Here is a 24660-nt window from a genome sequence, read left to right as displayed (position 1 = left end):
AACAGATTTTGGACGCTTTCTTGGAAATGTGGTCAGTGTGATGGTTGAATTTAAGTTTGTTATCAAAAAGTACTCCAAGATCTCCAATTGTCTCGACGTTCATAAAAGTTGTGTTGTCGATTGAATAATTAAAAACGATTTTTTTTTTGCACCACAACAGGCCAGGAGGCAGTGGTAAACTACATCACAAAGCACCCAGGCTTGAGAAAAATCACATTTTTAATTTTTGCGTTCTCACCGGGAATCGAACCCGGAACCTTCCGTGCGTGAGTCAAGCGTCTTGACCGCTATACCACGGAGGCCGCCAATTTATAATAATTTAATTTAATTTAATTTCAATATTTATCTTACTGCATAACACACTGCGAAAAATTTAGATCTAAACAACTTAAAAGGGAGGAAATCCAGCCAGTCTCCAAGCATTTGGACATGCTTAAATTTTTGCTAAATAGTAAATTTTATTTTTCCCTGGAAAGTTTATTCCAATTAAATTTCTAAATCATTTTTTAAAAATAAAACAATTAATGTTCAAGGGAGAAAAATATAAATTATTTATGAACAGCAATTTTTGCGTTGTCGTGAAAATCGATAACATGGTGTCATACTCTTTTTTAATATTAAATCTTACCTTGCGGCTAATAGTCTCAGGTAGAACTTGTTCTTTTTGATCTCAAGGTTCCTTGAAGGATAACATGGGTCCTTAGTTACTTTCCATTAGGTATTATTGCAAAATTCTAATAAAATACTGAATCTCTTGCTTGGTTGTGAACAACGGTGGGAAAAGACAGAATAAAGTGGTTCATTTCAAGTTTATTTATTACAAATCAGTAAAATATAGTTTTACAGACAACGGACATATATGTTTCTCAAGATGTTCAACAATTATTTATGAGGAACTTAATTATAGTAAACAGGATTAATAATAATTGGAGCAGAGATCTCTCCTAGTAAGAATTAAAATTGAAAATAGCCCATTATTAAAAGGATTCGAAATTAACCTACAATGTGATTACTTCTAAGTGTCCTAGAACCGAAAATAATTTGGGCAGCGGTTCCCCGTAATGAGGATAAAGATTTGAATAATCCTGCGTATCCATTAGTTGACTGTAGTATTACATTAGGAGTCACTAATTTTCGAAGTATATTTCCACCAACCTTTATGAAGAGATGCACGCGAGGTACTCACATAATCCTCCGAGAGATTCGAACCATTCTATATTATTTTACTTGAGAAGGAAGTACTAGGAACACCAGCGATTACGAAGGATCCTAGAAATGGCGTCCTGTGTCGATTTGCCATTGAGGAGAAAAACTGCTGAGTCACGCCTCTGCAGGATGAATCAAAGAAAATGTCGACAACTCAGGTTCAAGGGCGAGATTCCGGGGTAACCTGACTCTCCATACTACAAAAAAATGTATTTCTTTACAAACGGCTCGAGAAAGTAAGTTAAAAAAAAACAACAGTTCCGTGCTGTATACTGTACTTACTAAATGGAGATTTGTTAGTTGTTACGTGGTGTATAAGGCTAAACAGCCGTCATAATGGATTCTAGCTTAAAATGATCATACGTATCCGATCTGTGGACAATAATGAAAAATTACAAATTTGTACAAGCGAAACAAGTTGATTTATATATTCGAAAGTTGTTGAAGACTTACCGGAAGCTGGTTTAATTAGAATACAAGTTTTTTTGGGCACAGCTCAACATGGTGCATAGGGAATTATACCAAAACTCCCATAGTTATTTGCGAGGGAAAACTGGCCTAGCGCGGCGTGGACACTGCTCGCGAACCAGATTGCAACTGGCTGGCTCGCCAGCGGCGAGTGCTACGGCCCTACGTTCAAAAAACTAGTGTGGTGGGAGGTATCACGTGACCGCCGCAGAATGACCGCTGTCGGGTAAAGTGTTTATTTACGCGATTGATTTGTTTTCTATATTCAATTTTACTTTTAAACTATAACGGTTCTGATTATCTTATAGGTATAATTATTTTTGTCGCGGGACGCGACAATGGGTTGCGTGAAAAAGAAACATGCAGTTTTGCCAATTTTGTCAGAAAAGAAACAAATATTATGTTTAACTTTTTATTTAAACGATCGGGTACTTTTTTTTCCCCTACAATTTTCAATACAACGCTGATAAGATAAGTAAATGGAAATAACTATAAATAACTTATAAATCATCTTTTTTTTATATTAGATTGCCAATAAGCGGGTTAAATAAAAAAAAATTGTTGGATGAGACAAATAGATAAAATGAAAAGCGTTAAATAAAACAATTTATTTTACCTGATTTGAACTACAACTTTTGTATTTAAAACAATTATTTTTTTGGGTTTTATTAACGTTTATTTTTTAAAATTATGGTTATAAAACCCATTATTTGACAATAAAACTATCATGCATTATATTATTTGGCATTTGTTTAACTTTATTTTGATTTTTTTAAATATATACCTATGTTTTTTCAAAGACTTTATATTTTCATTAAAATGTTTAACCAATTTTACTTTTTGTGCAAATGTGTATTTGTTGTTTTTTTTATTCGTATCCATCATTTCTTCCACCCAACTGATAAAGGAAAATAATAGATCTTGTTTTTTTTACATTAAGATTTAACAATCAATTTATCACAAAAGCAACTACAATCAAGGAATAAAACAACTCAACAGTAATTTATGTAAAATAAATAAAACAGCTTTGTTTGTAACCCTTTTTTTTGTACCGACCGGTTTCAAAGCTATATAAGCTTCTTAATCAAGCTATACTTAACTGATTAATTCTATCGTATTTTATTATTTCAATATTGTGCTTTGTATGTAACTAATAAATCAAGTTTCTTTGTCTTGTAAGTATAAAAGGGGTAATTTGAGATGGATACGCTCAAAACTAGTCAGGAGTAGACTAAAGGAAATATTGTTTATTCGGTTGTTTATAATTTATTTCTTTTTATGAATAGTTCTTTTAATTTTTAAGATTTCCAAGTCGTCTTTTTTAAATATTTTATTTTTAACGTAAAGAACTTTTAATCCAGTGTCTTTACTGAAATTACAATTATTTTCTAAAATAATAAAAGTAATTGGGTTGTGGTCCCGTGACTAGTGTCTCGGACTCACGGACCAAAGGTCTGTCGTTTGAACCCCACTCTACTCTAACTTGATTCCATTTTCTTATAGTGAGCTATTTACAACTGGTTGAAAATGGCCCTCAAAATTTAATATTTCGGTAAATCATACGAGCGCAAATATTTATTTTTTCAAAAAAAAAAGTGGTTTAAAAGAAAGTTGTTTTATTTATTTGACCATAATGAATACCCATAAGGTTAGTGCTTTAAATATAAAAAAAAGAGTATTTAAACCTTTGTAGACGTAGACAAGAAGGTACTTAAATTAACTTTGTGTTTGATAATAAATTGAAAGTCCTTAATTTTGTCTGAAACGAGTATTCTTACGGAGAAAAAGAACCTTTATCAAAAAAATATGAAAGTCCAAGTTTAAGAGCCGATTTCGTGTATTTGACTGCTAAAATATAAAACTATATAAAGTTCACAAAATTACTTATGATAAAAAATCCGCATTTCTTCAATTCTCCCATGCGTTAAATTTATTTTTAACTTGCATGCCTAATGCCTAGGTACATATAGGTTACGTAACCTTAGTTGAGGCGAACACAGTATGCATGCAAATGTAACGCTTTTATACATGATGTTCTTTTTCTGTCCATATTGTATTGTCCTGTTTTTGGTAGTATCATTTTCCATTTTCAGTTTTTTTAAGATGCAAAATAGTTTGTACTTTGTACAAAAATGCTTAGTATTATATTTATTCCGACTCAGCACTGGAATCAACGTGGATTAACCCTTATTGACTGGAATTGTAACCACCATATAACTGTTTGCTTTTAAAAAAAACAAATTTTTAATATTTTTCTTTCTTTAGGTAAAGGAAACGAAAAAAAAAAATTAAAGTATTAGAATAAATGATCATATTATACTTGCGTTTAGAAAATTATAATAAAATAGCCTCACTACGACGCACATTGTTGTACCCTTCGGAAGCCTATACAGATATGTACACAAAAAAACACATTTTAATTTTAAATTTTTCGGTTGGCCCCAACTTACGCTGCGTTTACAACAGGCTACTTTTGTTTGGTAAAACAAACAAATTTTTATATTTTTTGAGTACTCTCTAATAAATTTTGCCATACAACAAGCCAGGAGACCAATTACAGTAGTGAATTACAAAAGAGTACACCTTTGAGAAAAGCATAATTAATTAATAAAATAAATAAAACAACTTTGTTTTTAACCACTAATTTTTATTTTTCACCGACCGGTTTCAAAGCAAACAAGCTTCTTCTTTAAGGTTTACGTAACTATTGAATTGATTCCTTTTTTATTTCTATCATGTTCACCAAATACTACACGTGGACCCAATATTTACTAAATACTCCAGAAGAAGCTTGTTTGCCTTGAAACCGGTAGGTGAAAAATAAAAATTAGTGGTTAAAAACAAAGTTGTTGTATTTATTTTATTAAAATGAATAACCACAAAGTTAGTGCTATAAATATCAGCATAAATAACTTTTTGGTTCTCGTCGGGGAATCGATCCCAGAACCTTTCTTCTGTGAGTCAAGCGTCGTACTACTACTCTACTTTATCTCAAGGGCGGCAAATGTTTTGCATATACTGTATTTATCAAGTTGTATTAAGAATCTCTTTGAAAAGAGAACACAAAAACTTCTACACTCCCTGCTAGCTGCAAGTTTTTATCCCTTTTAACAAAATGGAAATTTTGAAAAGGGTAGGATACAAAATCAGTATATTGAGTAGATATATATGCGTATCTTATGGTTTAAGTTTGTACTTTTGAAGGGTGGATTAAATTATGTTGTAAAGTATAATTTAGACCAACCTTTAACTACCCTTATAAATCAATATCAGTTTATAAGGATTTCATAAATTCCTTTCTAATGTAATCCTATTTCGAAGAGTAGCTCATAGTTTATGATCCTTTAATTTATTTTAGTGCTTTTAAGAAAAAAACAACAAATTTTATTTAAAAAAAAATTAAAATATCCAAACTAGTACATACATCCAGTTAAAATTTTTCAGAAAAATAATGATATAATGAATTACACGTTTAAAAAAATGCATAACAATAAATGTTAAATAGGAAAATAAAAGAAGAGTTTTGTTGGGAGTAAGGTTGGGGATGAAGAAAAAAGTGGAAGAATGGAGGAGAAGGATTTTAATAATTTAATTGACCTATTCAAAAATGGCTTGCGATAATAACATAAACATCTAAAAAGATAAAACTATTTAGATTTTCACGGATATTTTCATTTATTTTTATGACCATATTGCAATCACGAATCGCAGCAAAAACTATTTTTTTATGTATCACAATAGTTTATGTCCGTTAGAGTAATTTTTTTAAATGTAACAATGTCAGTTTTTATTATTATTACCATTATTTAAACATTCCCTAACTCGTCGGAGTTGGCCCTTCATGTAAGTCACCAAAAGGTAAACCCCATAACCATGCATGTAACACCGCTTATTTTAAGGTTATTAAATACATCAATTAAATCAAATCTCAGTGAAAGAATCGTTATTTGGTTTGCACTACGTTTGACAATTTCAACACCAAGGGTGAACAACACTTTTTTCTTTTGATGGGAAAGGACGCCACAAAATATAATTCTAGTTGCTACTCAGAGACATGAGGCTCCCTGGACATAATGAAAAATTTACTAGGCATGTTCAGAAAGTAAGTGTACTAGATTTTTGTGTTTTCTTAGAAAAAGTTTATTTAAGAAATATGACACAATACTATTGATACACTAGTAAACTATTTTTCCATATAATTGTCATCCCGTTCCATGCATGTGGTGAACCGTAGCACAAGCTTCTTTGTGCCCTCCTCGAAGAATTTTTCCACCACCTGCTTCCCACACTTCAGAACCTTTTCGGCACCTGCTCGGCTGTCAAAAGTGTCTTTCTACCCATGTGTGTCTTCAGGGAAGTAAAAAAAATATTTTCTGAAGGCATCAAGTCGCGGAAATACAGAGCGTGATTCAAAATATCCCAATCAAATGAGTCTAAAAGCGCTTGGTGGCTAAGGCTGTCTGAGGAAGGGAGTTGTGGTGCAACCAGCACACTCTTCTCGTCAGCATTCCCTTTTTTTGTTTTGAATGCCCTTTTTTGAATTGTTTTAGTGTCCCATAATATTGTTGTGCATCTTTTTCTGAGGCAAAAATATAAATTCGACCAAAATACTACATTTAGTTTTATTATTTTTTTTTTTTTTTAAATAGGGACATTTTATACAAAATGTTTTATTCAATAAAATATGTAATTAAAAACCTAACTATGGATTTTTTTCCCAAATTCTATTTCTCCAGAAGAGCGTTTATTTATTTTATTTAGTAACATGTTATTATTTTAGTTACTCTTATGTGTTGCACATTTTTTTTTTATTAATAGCTTTGTTTTACACATATGTATATAAACAATATTTTATAGTTAGAATTTGTTATAATGTACTAAAAACTAACTTTTTGTTTTTTTTTTTTATTGTTTAAAGATAATTCATGTTAATTAAATCGAATAATTTTGGAATAACACAATTTAATGTCCGTTCTCCGAAATAATTTGTAGTTCGAGGGACGACCAGGGAACCTTCAGGTTTTAATCTAGTGTCGAGTGTGGGAAACTCTTTTTTTCATATCATTCATATCCGTATCATCAATACTTGGATTCAAATGTTTTTATTTTAAATCAAAATAAGTTTGAATTCAGAATATATTTTCGAATCACCCTCCATAATATGCAATATTTGGTAAAATGAGCAAAAATGTACAAATTTGCGGAAGCAAAAAAAAACACCAAGGGAATATCTAATAAGGGCAAAAGGGTTTGATTACCAGATTCAAGTAGGGGTGAGGAGATTTTGGGGGTGTAAATAGACGGAATATAAAGGGTAATACATCAATGTTAAATGATCGTCATTCGAACTGAAGTCAATGTTGTGTGAAGGTGGTTAACCAAGAAATCCACTTTACTCCCATCAGAAATTTGCAAGATTGCCTTCGTCTGGTAACTTGTTACAGATTTGTTTAATCTGATCGATGCCTGGGTCTTACTATCGATAGTTCATTTATCATTAAAACAACTTATGTGTGGACCTGTGAATACGATTTAATAAATTAATTTAACCTTTTTTTAAGACCAATGCCATTAAAAAAAGTAAGTAAAAAATATTATCTGTACATATTGCGTTAACTTTACTGTCCATCATTTTAATTAATGTTGATAAATAATTATTTTTTTACTGGTTTCAAAACGTATCTGTATCTTCGTCAGAAAACTAATCACATTAACATGCCGTATATCAGTAAATTATTTATGTTTATTTATTTTCATCTTCGCAATAATACGAGTACGTATTTAAATTTGTTTATGTATAAATATAATATGTAAAAATAAACTTTGTTGGCTTTCGTATTTTTTTTCAATTTTATTAATCATCCGTAATTCCCTGCGTTAACCCTGTTTTTATTTGCCCATGCAGGTTTTTTATATTTTTTATTGGATATATTGCAGAGTAATATAAAACTTTAATGTCTTTTTTAAAACATATTGATATGTATTGTTTTATGAATGATTTTATTTCGAAATAATAGGTTTACGTTTTATAAGTTTTATTGTTTAGAACACTGTCATGTTTAGTATCTATATCTTATTGTTTGTAAAAGGCAGTTGTGACGTGTATACTAATAAAATTAAAATAAAATAAAATGCTATTATCTAATTTTATTATATTCTTTTTTATTTTTGTGAGTATTTTTAATTTTTAAAGTACCGTAAGATTTTTTTAGTGCTATGGATGTTTTCTGCGAATTGATAAACGCCATTTTTGTGATCTACACTATTTTCAAATGGTGAATAATACAGTTTTTTGTAAAAAATCGGTCTGGCTATTTTTAGCTGACCATGGAATTGACCTTACTGCAGCCGATACCATAAAGAGTTCATTTTTCTAAATTATGTACTTGCTGCTTTGTGCATTTATACGTTCAATTGTATATTAAGATTACTCTTTTATTTATTACACAGTGGTAATCTTTCTATTGTATTGGTGATATATCTCAGATTTTCGATAAAATGCCTTCTCTGTTCCTTTAGTTTAATTTTTTAACTAAAAATCTTATGTATGAAATAAATGATAAAATATATAAAGCAATACGTTAATGTGTAACGGAAGAATACCGTAAATCTAAACCCATAATTTATTATATTTATGAAGTCATTACATTTATTAGATGCAATGTGTACTAACTACTTATACCCGGGAAGGGAAAAAAAATGGTTCTTATTTTTTTTTTTTTTATTTTTTTTATTTATTATTATTTTACATATTTATTACAGCAATATACAAGTAATTATTTATAAAACAAATTAATTCAGTAGTAACAGTAAGCATACATATTTTTATTTTTGCTGTTTGTTCATCTAAACTGCCTAACTAGGGATAGCTTCCCCGTTCTAAGGCAGTAAATTATGTATTTTACAATGATATTTAAAAGTATTTACAGTTTTATCATAATGTGTGCTTTTTCAGTCTTAAAGGTAAACAATGAATATCCAGAGAAAACATAAATAATACCAAAATCTCTATATCCTAAGTCCCAAGTCATTACTATTAAAACAAGCAACCAGCTTACGTCCTTCTACATCGGACAACAAATTCTCTGACTCCCTCCGACCAATATGGATTAAGAATGCAGTCAACACCTTCCTCAGCCTGGCAATCCCACCACATTTCCACGAAACTGGGATAAGGTTATATACCCTCGGGCCTATATAATATTGCTGCCTTTGAGCTAAAAAAGTATTGACTCCTCTCTGTAGAATCAGATCCTTATTGGAGTGTCTAGTATTATGAACATGACAAACCCTTGCGTATTTTTCCCTGTTGAGATGTGTGACCGCTACTGACCTCAATATATACTGTTGACGAATATCCAGCACTTGAAATTCTTTGAAGAGCGAATCACTCGGGTATCGGTATGGTTTTTTTAATATAACTTTTAACACTGATTTTTGAGCTATAGCTGCTGAAGCCATAGTCGTTTTAGTGCAGCTTCCCCAGCCAATCAGACCATACGTTAGTATTGAATTTACCAATCCATGATACAATTGTTTTAATTCTTTAATCCTTAGTATATTTCTTAAAGGTATGAAAAAATGAATCAAACGTTTTATTTTATTAGAAATTTCTTCAGTTTGTAGGTTCCATCTCATAAATTTATCTATTTTTAAACCCAAATATTTTACACTAGTGACATTTTCCAATAGTGTACATTTACAATTTACATTATTTATGCAATGATGTAATTTTAGTTCATACCCGGAGTTTGGTTGTCCCACCGAAGATGGGCTGAAACAGATAAACTTTGTTTTTTCTGCATTGAGAGTAAGCAAATTGTCGTTCAACCAATTGTTTACCCTCATCATATCTTTGTTAGCTTTGTCATGAACCTCTGCCCAATTTGGGGCACTATATATTAATACTGTATCATCAGCGAAAGATATTATTTTTCCAAGAGATTCACTCCTACAAAGTCCGTCAATATATACCAAGAACAGTAGCGGTCCCAATGTACTTCCTTGGGGAACACCATAGTCTAACTCTGCAGCATCACTTAGTTCATTGCCAATTTTTACTTTTTGTAATCTATTGGATATATAACTTTTAACCCAATCAAGGATAATTCCCTGAATGCCCATATTTTGTAATCTTTTAATTAGTATTTTATGAGAAATGGTATCAAATGCCTTTGCTAAATCTAGGAAAACCGCTAAGCTTTTCTTACTATTATCTATAGATGTTGTAATTGTCTCGGTCAACTTAAGTATGGCGTTTTCTGTGCTTAATCCTGCCCTGAATCCGAACTGATTATTAGACAGTAAGTCGTTATGCTCTAAGAAATAGCTTAATCTTTGTTTAACAATTTTTTCTATTATTTTTGAGATAGTATTTAGTAATGAAATAGGTCGATAGTTTTGGATTAAATGTTTATTACCATTTTTAAATATTGGTATTACAAAAGATTCCTTCAAATGCCTAGGAAATATTCCTGTATTAAAGCTGAGATTAAATATGTAAGCCAGTGGAACTGCAATGTAATCCTGAATATATTTTATAAGTTTTGAGCTAATATTGTCTGGTCCTGTAGTGTTACTCGATTTGAGACACTTTATTGTCTTTATGATTTCACCGGGAGTAATGGCTATTGAATCTAATTTATGTAGTGTAGGTACAATATTAATTTTATTTACGAGGGCGTCTTCGTTTAGTTTAATTTTGTTAAGTATGTTATGTGCAAGGGAGTTACCAATAGAGGTAAAATATACATTAGCGTGATTAGCTATTAATTTACTATCTGAATTTAAATAATTACCATTGGTCTCCATTTTTTCGATTGGCAGTTTTTTTGTAAGAGACGTTCCTGTAATTTTCCTAACCATTTTCCACATTTTACGTGGGTTGCAATTGTTGTCTTCGTATATTATTTTGCTATAGTAATTTTCTTTGGCTATTCTAATTTCTTTCTTACAAAAATTTCGGTGTTTTTTGTATTCGTATATTATTGAAATATCACCTGGATTATCTCGTGCTTTTTTGTGTAGTGCATTTCTTTTATGTATTGTTTTAACAATCTGATCTGTAATCCAAGGTGTTAATTTGCGTTTTTTATTCGGAATTAATTTGTAAATTGTGTTTCTGGAAATATGGTGTTTTAAGGATGATATAAAATTTTCTAATGCGTTATCAACATCCATCTCTGAAAATACATTATTCCACAATTCATTTTCTAAATCTTTTGCAAGTTTTTCATACATAACTGTAGAATATTCTAAAACTTTTTTTTTAATACGAGGGGTCTCAGAATTTATACATAAAGAAATGGTGTGATGATCGGTTATATGAGAATGAATAATAAAGGAATCGCAATATTTTATTCCCTTTGTTATTATATGGTCGATACAAGTATTACTTTCTTCTCTAGTTACTGCTTCAAAATGTAGTTTCAGCCCCTTTTCGGCAAGAAAGCATTTATAATAATTTGTTTGCATGTGTTTGTCATGTAGTAGATTAATATTAGTATCTCCAATAATGATCTGATTCGCACAATTCCTCATTTCGTTTAATATGGTCTCGAGGGAGTCAAGAAACGTATCGATATTTGCGAAGGACGGTGATCTATATATAGCAAGAATACAAAGATTATGTTCGAATGTAATTCTTAAGCAATTTGCTTGCGACAGGTTGATTTCGGTTATGTCAACATGTAACCCTGATCTGATGTACACTACCACCCCAGAGCATTTATTTATATAATTTGTAGTATGATATTCATCATATCCCAATACGCTACTGGGTAAGCAATGAAAATCCAACCAGCATTCAGTTAAAACAATAACGTCGAACTCACTAGGAAAGTTATTCAAAAATACTAAAAAGGTGTCTAAGTTTGACATACTTCTAATGTTTTGGTGGATAATTCTTAAATTATATTTATTCCAGTCATAATTCCTCAACTTCGAAGTGTCATCAATAATTGTATTATTGTGTTCATAAGGTAGGTTTTCCAAAATATCCGAATAATCCATCATAATGACATTATAGTTATTTAAAGTACTTAAACATTCTAAATTAATAATAAAATAAGAGAAATTGCACACACCATTACATAACACACTATGTTATAGTTAATTATAAATAAATAAAAACTAACAAAATCAATTAATTAACGCAATGTAATTATTATAGTGAATTGTAAATTATATCTTTGTATTTATGTATATATATTTCAATAAATACCCATTGCCGCTGAGAAGTTATAAAGTACCATTTTAGTGCTTTGTTACTATTTAAAGTTACATAATCATGCTTTGTATTAAAAAACATAGAGCAAAAAAGTAAATCATATGAATCAAAATTAAAAACGGTACACAAGAACTGTTGTTTTTTTCTTTGCTTATACTTAATTTTTAGGCATTTTTTAAATCTAATTTAGTTTATATAAGGTTAAATAATAAATATATTTTATTGGTTTTACCTATAATGTTAATAAAATTTATTATTCCTAAATAATTCACTCTGCCATCTATTGATGATTTATTGAATCAATTATTACTAGCAAGTTTTATGGTTTTAAATTCTAACTTTCATTATAAAAATATTTACATATGTACTTACATAACATATTTACAAGTTACAAGCTAGAATGATGTTTTATAAAATACTGTTTGTTTTATTAGCATAAAGTAAAAAGTAAATTTGTTGTTATATTTCGATTGAGAGAGTGTGTTAATGACACAGTGCATATGTTTTAGGTGTAGTTAAGTTTAGTTAAATTTCCAATAGTGTGTGCAATTATAACATTTTTTAGGTTATACTAACTTGATTTTAATTTCTTCAACGTGGTTTATTGTAAGTATTTTGTCGTTTTCCGACTTTCTTACTAATATTTTAGCGTCTTTAAACCATACAAACTTGTAATTTTTTTCTCTCGCCCTGCTTTTAGTCTCAAATAACAAGTATTTGAAGTATGGTGTGAGAACTTCACTTATATACAGTGGAGTAAAAGAAGTAGAATTTCTGGCATTTTTTCTATTTTCTAGTAGTAGGTTTCTCTTTTTTACGTCTCGAAACAGAAGAATGAGTTTTTTTGGAGCTCCCGGTCGCCTATCCTGGATTCTGTACGCCTTTTTAACATGTTGTTCTTCTATTTTGACTCCCAAAGAAGATGCAATTCTTATTGCTGATTCTACTGGTGGCTCCCCCTGAATTTCACTATCCCCTGCAATTTCTAATTGGTCTGTTTTGGTCCATTGTTCACATTCAGCCACTTTTGCCTCCAGTTGACTTATTTTTAGTTTATTTTCTTTGTTTTCATTTTTAAGAATATTTACGTCCTTTTGAATGTCTTTTATTAGTTTTATTTCTCTTGACATTTCATCAAATTGTTTCGATAGGAATGACATTGCCTTTTAAACTTATTATTTAAACTTATTATTTTTTTTTGTATAAAATACAAAAGATTATGTAGGATTATAAGAAATATAATATTTTTACGATGTTCGATCTTATGAAAAGTCTATATTTATCATTCAAAAGGCTTCACAAACATTTATATTCAAACAATGTTTCAGTTTCGATGAAAAACTAAATTCAGTGTCACTTCACAAATTCAAATTCGCTGTCTTATTTAATGGAGTGGAATAAAATAGTTGAAAAATATGGTAAATCTCTAGTTGACATTGAGACAATTTATTTTGCGCGTTATGAAAAATTCTTCATATTTAGGGGTTAGGGTCGAAGAGATACCTGGAGGTTATTCTGAAGATAAATTTAGTGCCTACGTAATTTAAACTGAATGATCATAAACGAAAGCTTTGTTTGCAAAGCCAAATAAATAATACTTTGAGTATGTCTAAATTGTTGCAAAATAACGCTAGATTTAATGTTTTGGGAAAAATCAAAATTGGTATATAATATTTTAACAATGATAGGAAACTTTTTTTGAGAAGGTAACATGAAATCAAATCACCTTAAATACTTGCTAGTTTGGTGTAGTTTGGTGTAATGAGTGTTAGTAAGGTCCCAGAATTCGAATCCATAAAAAATAAATACCCATTTCATACTTGCAAAATAACAGTGAATTGTTATTTCATTACTCATTGAGATTCGAAAACGGACGCAGCAGCCTCCTATAACGAGCGTTTTGAGAATGCGGCGGTGGCTGCGAATGTCTCAAGAAAGGCTTGACCCGGGTGGCCTCTTCTTCACAAATACGGGCTCTCGCCGCCACCGTCCTGAAAGACCGTCGATGACGATCTTTCAGCTTTGTTAGGCGGAACTGAGGGACGCGGAATTGATTTAGGAGGATGTGAAAGTGCTGTCATTTATTGTTTTACGCACCCAGAAGCTGTTAAAATGCAAGTCAGAATTCACCCATTAATATAGCAATTCGCTTGTGCGGATAATGTGGATGATTTTTTTCTTCATATTGGCAGTTAAGCAGCTATTTGTTTTCTATTCATATTAACTTCTAACGTATATCTACATTTTAAATTTCGTATTGGATGAAACAGCCTGTAAAGTTATGCAAACTTTAATTGTCAAGTTAATAAATAAATGTAGCAATGAACAGTAAAAAAAATATAACACAATTTCTAGAGATACATAAAAAAAACTCAGTATAGATATGACACACGGGTTTTATGTTTAAAAAACAATTGAAGTACTGAGTTTTTCATAATGATTAAGTACGTTTTGTTTAAATTTTACTCAAGTTGTTAAATACTTAAAAGTATTATATCTCAAAACGAGACACTTGCAAATATCTGTCTCTTTGCTTATGACATCAGATAAGAGTAAGATAGTTATATAGAATACCAAAAACAAAATAAAATCATGATATGCTAAGAGTTGTAAAACCTTTAAATGTAGGTGTGATTCTTTTTCATTCTTCTATCTTTCTAATAACGTCTTGCAATATTTTTGATCTATTTTTACCCATTTAAAGCTGTTTTTTTACTAAATATATGACACATGGAGTAATGAAAATTGTTTTATTTACTACTTTATTATCATTTTAAAAATCTTTTACTGGATGGTAAGAATATTAAATGTTAATTTCATTATTTATTTAGTTATTTATTTATTATGGAAATCAAACAGTTTTTTAACAAACTAGAGGTAAGTAAGACCAATTACAGATTTTACATTAACTTATTATGAACACAGAAAAAAAGGGGAGAAAAAAATACTAAAAAAGAAATATTACAAAAATTAAATAAAAAATACATTAAAGGGAGAAGACAAAGTAAAGTTTCCACTCTTCTTTCCTCCCCTCTTTCTTTTATATTTGTTTCATTACATGAACATTTATTTTTATTACTAAAAAACCACAACCAAAAATAACTCATTAGATACAATAGATGTATGTAAAAGTAAATGTTCAAAGCAAAGCAGGAGATAAATTTAAAATGTCTTTGACAGATCTGATAAATATTAACAGTGTAATCTGTCGATGTCACTAAAACTGTCATTATGGGTAGCTTGTATTCTTCGAAGAGTGCTTATCTTTACATAATTAGTGTGTGAGCTCGAAATATCAAAGAGTACAGAATTGAGAGTTTTTTGAACAGGGACTCGATACAAAATGTTTTTTACAATTTCTGGGCTATCGATTAGGTTAGTAACAATTGTGTAGATGAAGGTTATATTCAACATGATACGCTGAGTTGCAAACATAATCTGATAAGCATAACTATTGTTTCATCATTAGGAAGGAAGGTTTTTGTTTCAAAAATCGTTATTGGAATATGTACACTGTACACGCTTTTAATCCTACACTGTGCGGCAGCCTTTGCTCGATTTCTTTTTTCATTAATTTTACCGGAGAATCGCAATCGGGTCGAAACACTTGTAAATGTTTCTGGTTTTATTTCGCATACAGAACTGTTTTATTCATCTACCCGGCAGGCAGAAACGTACACGCTTTATTAATTATCATGCAAATCAATTTACACCAATTTCCTTAATCCAATATACGCGTAGACTTGATAAATTATTAAAACGCCTCCAATTTCTAGAAATGTCTTAGCTGTATTATATATACAGCAAGTGAATAAAATTAGTTAATTTAGAATTAGTTCAAAGACTTCAATAGAAAGATCAAAGTGGCCTTAACGACAGAAATTCGAGATACAGTAAATGGATAAGTTATAATATACGAATTATTCCCGGTTTTAAGAGGATTCCCGAAAGATATGAATTTATTCCGAAATAACGCGATATTTCGTCTTTTTGAAAAGTTTCACACTTAGTCTAATGGGTTATCTCAAGAGAGCGGAATCCCTAATTGATATTAATTTCTGCTCCTTAATTCAATTATTTTTTTAATTAAATGTATTCCACTGTAAAGGACATATTTGTATCTAGGTCGTGGTGTTTTTATTGCTTGACTGAGTTCCAGTTAATTAGGTCAATTACTAGATGCCGTTAGCTTTTACAACTTTGACAGTATAATGAAGTATTCCAATCGTACCTATTCCTACCTTTTTTTATTTTAAATTATGAATACAATGTTTTCTTTTTTCATGGGGTATCTGTAGTGAGATTTTTTGTTCCCTATTTCCAATTGAATCTGTGTCTGAACATCGCGCAATATGCGAAACTGGGCAATAGAGAGCGCTGTCAAACATTATAGAAGAACATAAGAAAGATCGTTCTCTTTTTCACGCCGACAGCTTCTGAACTAATACGTGCCGCTTAATCTTTAAAGTCCTTTATTATAAATTATTATTTTCTTCTAAACTTACCGAAAAAATAACCTAATGTGTGAATGATACATGTAGCTGTTGGTTATCCGAATAAAGAATAAAAAAGTCGTCTTCATTGCAAATCATTGAATAATCATGATCTACATAATTCTAAGTAAGTGTAATTTACTAACCTTAAATCGGGATAATCTTCCAACAGATCATATCCCAACACGCTTTATGTATTTTTGAATAAAAATAAGATTTTAGTCTTACCTCGAGGTAAAAAAAATATGTCAGTATTGTTTAAAAAATAAATGTTTTAATTTATTTCCAGGAAAAATTGTAACGAATATTATTAACGGTGTAAATCTTCAGACCTTTTCATTAAAAATACTAATAAATAGCACCTTAATTATTCATAAAGTTCTTTTGTATTTCTTGGTAAGGAAATTGAAACCTTTGCATTTAATATTTTCATTTCTCTTCAGCGTTATTTTATTACGGCCGCTTAGCTTTAAATATTTTTTAATCTAAGGGTCAGAGAACAGTTACTCATAAGTGTCAAATGAAAAATACATGCGGTTTTTATTATTTTTTTCTGTGCTGCTATGCCAGTATCCCTTAGGCCGTCAAATTTTGGGCAATTTTTCTAAATGATTAAACTTAAAATAATTGTTTTAAAAATATACATGTCATAAAAGAATCATAAAAACTTACCAAATGAATACATGATGTGTCGTTTAAGACACTTTGCCTCAGAAAACTCAAATAACCTTTTTATCTAACGTCAGGGTTGTCACTTGCCACAAATATTCATATTCTTGATCATTATATAGTTCATACAATATACCTTCATACTTTGGATGCATCATACATTTATTTTTTCCTTCTATTTCGAGTCAGTAGAAGAAAATTTTTTTTTTTTCTTTTTTAATTAATGTTTAGCCATAGAAACAAATAAATATTCAATTGGGAAATCCTATACTGAAAATTGTCAATAAAACGTGAGCACGTTATATTTAGGTGCCACAAATAAAAAATCACTATATAATAAACAAAAGCTTCGCGCAATTCACTTTAAAATAGAGATGAATGTACTTGTAAATTAAGAAATATTGTTCAAAGATTTCTTTATCCACAAATAATAGTTTGATGGTACAAATATAAGAAATAAACAATAAACCAGACGCCATTTAATAAAATAAAAGCATCAGATATTTCAACAAGCTATCACAATGTATAATTTACAATGCTTAATTAGTCCAACAAAATTAAGTGTCAACCCTGAATTATCGACATTTTTCAAACTTTAAACTCTTTTTTGAACCACTGAGCTGTGGTGTCGATAATTTTAGCAATTTCAGTGGTGGTATTCTGAATCTTCTTTATCCCCTAGACAGTGGTTAATTTAGGGATTTTATTTTTGCATGCACCTAAACTTTGATCCATTTACTACTAGGTAGTAGCTATTCGTGAGTTCATGTAAAATATATGATAAAATGGATTTAATAGATTTGACGGATTTAACAGTTCTAACCTCAGGGAATAAATAAATAAAATTATTTAAGTTACTTACAATTTTTGGTTTATTACTCAGGAAAACACAGAGATTAAACAAATAATATTTTCGAGTAAATTTGAATACTGGTGAAGACAGAGAAAGGCGAGTGACGTGTTACGCGCCCTTATATAGGTCCATTGGGCACTGTAGCCATAGACAACAACACATCCTCGTCTCACACTCTCTGGTCTCCACACCCACACTAATGATTAAACTTCAAACAAATACGAATACCTAAAACTAAATATGAAAATTTTCATTAAGACTATTATAGCGACCTTAAGCTTTACCCATAACACTTAACTAGGTTGAATAATCCAAACCGATTTCGTTTTTTTTTCCGTTTTTCAAACAGTTTTTAACATCATTTGACGTTTAATCGTGAGTGTGGTTATTTAATGAATGTCGCATTCAAAAAATAAAAATCCCCAAATTAACCGCTATCTAGGGGGTAGAGAAAAAGATAACAACAGCCATTATATAAAAAATATAACGTTTATAAATAAACAAAAAATTTAAGCCAATGATAGTTTACTTCTTCTTCTTTTACTTCTAAGTCGGTCTGGTCCTTCAATGCTGAGGATCGTGATCACTATGAATACTTCTGATTAGTCTGTTCCACTCTAGTCTGTCCTCAGTTCGACTAACCGACTCATCAAATTTTAGCCCCATAGACACCTTTATTTGGTCAGCCCATCTATATGGGATTTTACCCCGGCTTCTTCTACCTTCAACTCGGCCAGATATTATTGCCTTTTCTAGATTTTCTGGCTCACGTCTAGCAATATGTCCAAAAAGACAGTATCCTTCTCAAACACATAGACATAACTGATAGACGAGTTGCAATATGAAGCTCTTCCAGTATCGATGCATTCGTCCTTCTTGCTGTCCGAGGCATACGCAGCAGCCTTTTAAAAATATTAATGTACAGCAGAGATGAATAATATTTTGTAAAAGTCTTGGCATTACAAGCCTTATGACCTGTCATTAGCTGGTTTAAGTGGCCACTTCACACACTGTGTAACATTCACCATTCTGCACATGTTTGAACATCTTCTTTCAGTTCTTCCATTTGTTAAAACCACTTTGGCAGATGACGGGTCATAAGCTCTGTAAATACCTTCTTCTCTTAGTGCCCTGTCCAGTATTTCCCAACGTTGTTTATCACTTTGGCAAAAGTATCTCTGTTCTGTGCTGGGACACGGTCCCGAAGCCAGTCCAGTCTAGTATATTACGCAGCCAGGACATTTGTTTTCTTCCAGCCTCTCGATAACCCTCAATCTTGCCCTTCAAAATTAAACGAAGTTAGTGGTACTTTTCTCCACAGATACGAAATTCAACGAACTTTTATAGTGGATAAGAGTGTTATATTCGTTTTAGTTTGACTGAAGACTTCTGAGTTCGTTATCAGGTCTGTCTAAGATACCGTAAGCATTCTGCTATGCAACCACATCTCAAAATCCTCAAGTCTATTCATAGTGTTCACCTTCAGAGTCCAAGTCTCACAACCATACAACAATGCAGACCACACATAACGCTTTACCAATCCTTGCCTTATTTTTAAGTTTAGATAGCATTGCAGAAGAGGGATTTCATTTTGTCAACACTTGTGTGGCTGTGATGTCTCCCTGGTCGACATACTCGTACGATACAAGACTTGATATATCTTTCTTATTTTTATAAATGATGAAGTTGTATTTTTCAAAATCTTTAAATGGACCTTTTTACACCAGATTTGGAAAGTAAAATTTGTACAACTATGCTAAATTTGAATACAAAAAATATTAAACTTTGCTACTAGAAAAATAATGTCCGCAAATAGAGCAAAACTTACGTATTAGAGAGAGCACGAAGATATAACTCATAACAAAGAAGACAGAGACGCTGTTCTGTAGCCGCCGTAGTTGGTGTTGTGTGAAACAAATTCAGTCGGTTGTTGACAGTGACGGGGGACACACGCGTGAATTATGATCGGCAAATGTATGATTTTATTTTTTTTGCAAAATTATATGTTTATTTTGATAAATTATGGAAAAAGAATTATTTAACTGTATGTCTTCATGTTTTTATTCAAATGTCTGAGCTTTAGGATATTCCGTCTTTTCCTCTTGGTAAGACGATGTAACATCACCGCGTGCAAAGGAATTATTTACCACAGTCTTTTAAGAGTTAAAAGCAGCTTTCGTTGCCTAAATTCTGCATTTAATTTTTATATCTGGGTCGAGGGTCTCTGTTATAATGCCTTAAATATGCGTATACATAAATGCCTTAACTCATATATTCCGTTCTATAAAATATTCTTCATTTTTGTTGTAATTTATAGAATTCAGTTTTTGTCTGAAAAAATTTGGATCTATTAAAAATATTGTTGATAAAACCAGCTGAACCCGTATTATAATGGCAATTTTAAATAAAGGTGTCAGCTCTTTAACTTTAGATTAACATATTGAAGACTCAAAGATTACTAATTCAAAGATTAACATATTGAAGAATTGAATGAATATGGTTGTCCAATCATTGGCAGAAAAGTTAATGCTATACAGTGTGTAAAGTAGCCACTTTAATTTATATATATTTATTTTTGATGATTTGTATATCGCGATTTTTGTGAAAATCCACCTCAGGGGCACTGTACAATGAACATTCCGACACATTTTGCAGCTACAAAGCGCATAGGCGGATATATCCTAGTTCCCCATTTCCAATTTCGTTAATTTTTGATAATTTTGTAGGAGCCAGATTACAACACGTTTTTAAGCTTCAAAGTGCAAGTACGTTTAGAAATCTAGCCCCCAATTACATTTTACAAAAAAATGTATCCTAAAAGCAGTTTTAAATTAACAAATATACGTTTACAAAGATAATTATAATCTAGATCACGAGTCCTGCTACTACAGAGTGAATGGGCATTTAAAAATCTAGACCCTGTTGACAATTGACGTTTTAGATAGAAATTATTTCATCTTAATTTAATTTACATAATATGCATGTTAGTCGATATTACGAAAAGTCTTGCAGCTACGAAACAAATGGACGAATGGATTTTTTTAACGATTACACACATGTTTTCGAATTCTGGCTAAAGTTGTCTGTATTCAGTTAACCAACCAATAACAGGCCACAAACCCTGTAGATGCCTTGATTTTTTTTTTTTTTTCGATAAAATATTATTCACCTACAACGTTTTCAAAATAATAACCTTTACTAGTTTCTCAGTAGATAATATAATAAAAATACTGAAGTTCAAAAAATATGCCAGAATTGTTTAAGCTTTTGCTAGCAAATCTAGATAAACCTCCAAATCTTGTAAGCTTTGAAGAGAGCCTCTTTCCACCCGTGACTTTACGTGTCTTTGGCATTTTCTTGGCGGTTTTTTGACTTATTATTTTACCTCTGTCTTACAAGGCGAACATATATTTTGCTGAGCGTGTAAAGTGAAACATGTTTTATTTCTAACTATATTTTTTCATTTAGGTCATATGTTTAAAAAAAAACCAACATAGATATTTTCCTTCCAAATTGAAAACTGTGATAATGAAAATTTTTTCCAAAGAAAAGGTTTTTTTTTACAATTGTATCGCTCACTAACCTAACTTTTATGTGTCTCAGCCAATCAATCAAGTAATAAACGCAGTTTTTGCTACCATTCGTGAGATCACAATATGTTTATCAGAAGAAATGAAACAAACCGACATAAGCTTACCACAGAACTTGTCAAACTTACAGTAAAATAAACGATAAAAATAGAGAAGTTAAATTAAATTATAAACGCGATTTATCTACACATTTCAAAAAAACAACGTATTTAGTATAAGCAAAACCTATAGGTAGACTTTTAGTTCTGCTTCCACTGTGTCGAGAGAGTTAAAGAGTCTTTAGCAAGGAGTCTTTCATAATAGAATACTATGAATCTGAGAATAAAATCTTATTGAACAAGAGATATCCGGTATTTTTTGCTTGGGACTTTTTTTGATAAAATGTTTGCTAGAACGCCGCAATTGAAGTTTCAATGCGGCGTTCTGTTCACCATACCGTGTCAGAAACAGTAGAATGCGTCTACAGGCAAGCAAATGGTATGACTTGGTTTTTTTTACTAAGAAGTCAGAAATTGTGTTATGCAATAGAAAATTTATTAAAAATTTATTTGATTTCATGTCTGTAAAAATCCAATCATTTTTTTCATGCAAGATTTGACGAAACTTGATATAAAATCATAACGAACGATGTTTATTTGCCACGCTTTAAAAACTCTGAAGGTTGACGAATGTCAAAATAAATAGCAGTACCAGCCAAGAATATAAAATAATGAAAACAATAAATCAAATTCTTTTGACTCCGCATAACAGTAGATATTGTAGGGACGCAAAACAGAACAAATTTATTAATTTTCTGTATCTTCATGTTTCGTTAAAAAAAAAAATTCTTTTGAAATCAGTTTAGAAATAGTTTGTGGGTAAATTAAATAAATAACATTCTTATATTACTAACATCATCATCATTCTAATATCCGTACTTTAAAAATTTGGCTACTTCCAAGTCTATCATCATCATCATTCCCTTTTCACACCCAATGGTACATAGGGCACTGTATTGGTACACCAATCGCGGCGAATCTTGATTATTTTCGTTACATAAAGGCTTTCTTAAATCTTAGGATTTTATTTCTTGAAAAAAATAGGCATACGAAAGTAGGCATAAAATTAAGATAATATTGAGCTAAATCTTACGACTATCAATAAAGTTTAACTTCTTACTTTACAGAAGTCAACACATTAAAGATGATCATCATGTTATTATTTTTTTTTAAGCAGACTAGACACAATCTAGATACAACATATATTACCTAAGTGTGTATGAGGTAGATAAAGAAATTAGTATTTTTGTTAATAAGCCATGATTATTTTTATTATTTTCCACTGGGAAAATCCGTGCTGGGAAGACATTAAATTTTAAGCCACCGTTCTTAAACAAAGTCATATTTTAAAAACAATTTTCTTTAAAAAGACCAATATAAATATGTATAGTATCCATCGACATTGCTTTAAGGAATGAAAAGAAAATAAAAAAAACATCAATAAAAAATACATTGCTTTGTCAAATCAAACAATGTTTTACCGTATCTTTAGCTCCAAGAAATTCTGTTTTTTTGAGATTTTTTATTTTATTTTCTTTTCTTTTATTTTTTATTATTTTTATATTTTCTGTATATTGAATTTTATTAAGATAATAGCGAACCTGACAGACGTTGCCCTGCCCGAACGTTGGCTTGCCTGCTGTTATCTTGGAAAAATACTTTTCATCTAGGTACTTGTTTGTGATTAAATTCCAAAACTAAAAATTGTTGATATTAAAAAAATATTTAATTTAAGTAGGTACTTGTTTACAGTTGAATTCAAACACTTAAAATAATTTTTTTTCGAATATCGCATTTTTATTGCAAACGTCAAAATCCGATCGTCTCACCAACAAAGGGGTGTACTTATGAAGGAATACGATTTTTATAAATGTATTGAATTAAATATTATTTTAGTGTTCAAAACAAAAAATCCAATAAAAAGGAATTGATGGCTAGAAATTATAAGGAATTTAAGGAAAGAATCTGATTGAGATCCACAAAAAACAAATGTTGTTTGTGAACATTAAAAAACAAACCCTTTTCATACACAAAAACACACCATCTTTCAATTTTTTTTGTAAATGCATTCTCCTCGAATGCAACCCTGGTAGATCAATGAATAAAACATTTATGCTCCTTACTTTATTTTTACAAATTCGAATGAAGATTTTAATATTTACGAACACGCACAGAGCAAAGATCTATATTTCTCTGAAAACCGCACGTTAATCGGTTAAGCCGTTTAGGAGGAGTACGGTGACATCACACGTACAGAGAAGTTAAATATATTAAGTTTAAAAAAAAATGTAAATATATTTTTCTTTTGTTTTACTCAGAACCAATAACGGAGCTGGTATTCATTCTGAACGCTTTAGCACGTGTAAAGAACACTTTCTTTGCGCGGATTTACGAGGTACATAAATACTCTCAAAAACGCTTTCTCTAAGCTCGTTATAGAGTTCACAATACAACACTAGATTTCCACAAATTAAGTCTATTTTATCGAATGTCTGGTATACTAAAACAAATGTTAAGTCTTGACCACTAAACCACGGAGGCCGTTCAAGTCTATCAATGATTATTTCTTTGTCTCTTTTTAAATATCAGTCGGTTGCTGTCAATATTATATGCTTTTGACAAGCTTTCTTTTGAATCAGCGATCAAATATGTCAAAATAATATTCATATGCCGTATTTTTCATGTCTAACACATTTCACTCACATAAATGAGGGATGGGATTTGACAAGGGTTGTATCGGTTTTTCATTTATCAAATTAACCACAAAAGTGGCTTCTTATGTATTATATTTATTTAACCGCATATAATTTAGTGAAGAAAATCATAAATATAAATAAATAGTATTTTCACAACAATTATGATTTATGAACTAGAGCTCTAAAGCTTTTTTCATTACAACCAGAAAAGGGTTGATTAATTAGTCCATTTGATAAATTACATCTTTGAAGTTTGACGTTTGAACTAAAAGTGTATTACTGTTGTTTTAAAAAAATGAAATAATTACCTTTCATTGTCAATATTTAAATTATGACTTACATAATGGTGGAACGTATAAATTTATGTTTTAAAAATTTAATTGTTTCCACAATTTTGCGGAAATTTTCAATCTTGTATT

At 30.5% G+C, this 24660-nt stretch overlaps 1 protein-coding gene and 1 long non-coding RNA gene across 2 annotated transcripts in view; both read right to left on the bottom strand.

The window, feature by feature from the left end:
• The window catches only part of dpr18 (defective proboscis extension response 18), a 115653-nt gene that overhangs the window by 73660 nt on the left and 17333 nt on the right, over positions 1 to 24660 (bottom strand). The window lies entirely within an intron of this gene.
• Positions 1278 to 1787, bottom strand: LOC148274227 (uncharacterized). Its single transcript, XR_015824348.1, has 3 exons — positions 1660 to 1787; positions 1489 to 1578; positions 1278 to 1403 (listed from the first exon to the last, which is right to left on the bottom strand). It is a non-coding gene; the product is annotated as an uncharacterized LOC148274227 (long non-coding RNA).

The sequence above is a fragment of the Micrasema longulum genome, unplaced genomic scaffold, assembly GCF_059751315.1.
Source record: "Micrasema longulum isolate JH-2025_06_02 unplaced genomic scaffold, ASM5975131v1 h1tg001720l, whole genome shotgun sequence".
Classification (NCBI taxonomy): Eukaryota; Metazoa; Arthropoda; class Insecta; order Trichoptera; family Brachycentridae; genus Micrasema; species Micrasema longulum.
Note: the sequence above shows the minus strand (reverse complement) of the source record. Positions and strands in the feature narration are given on the sequence as shown.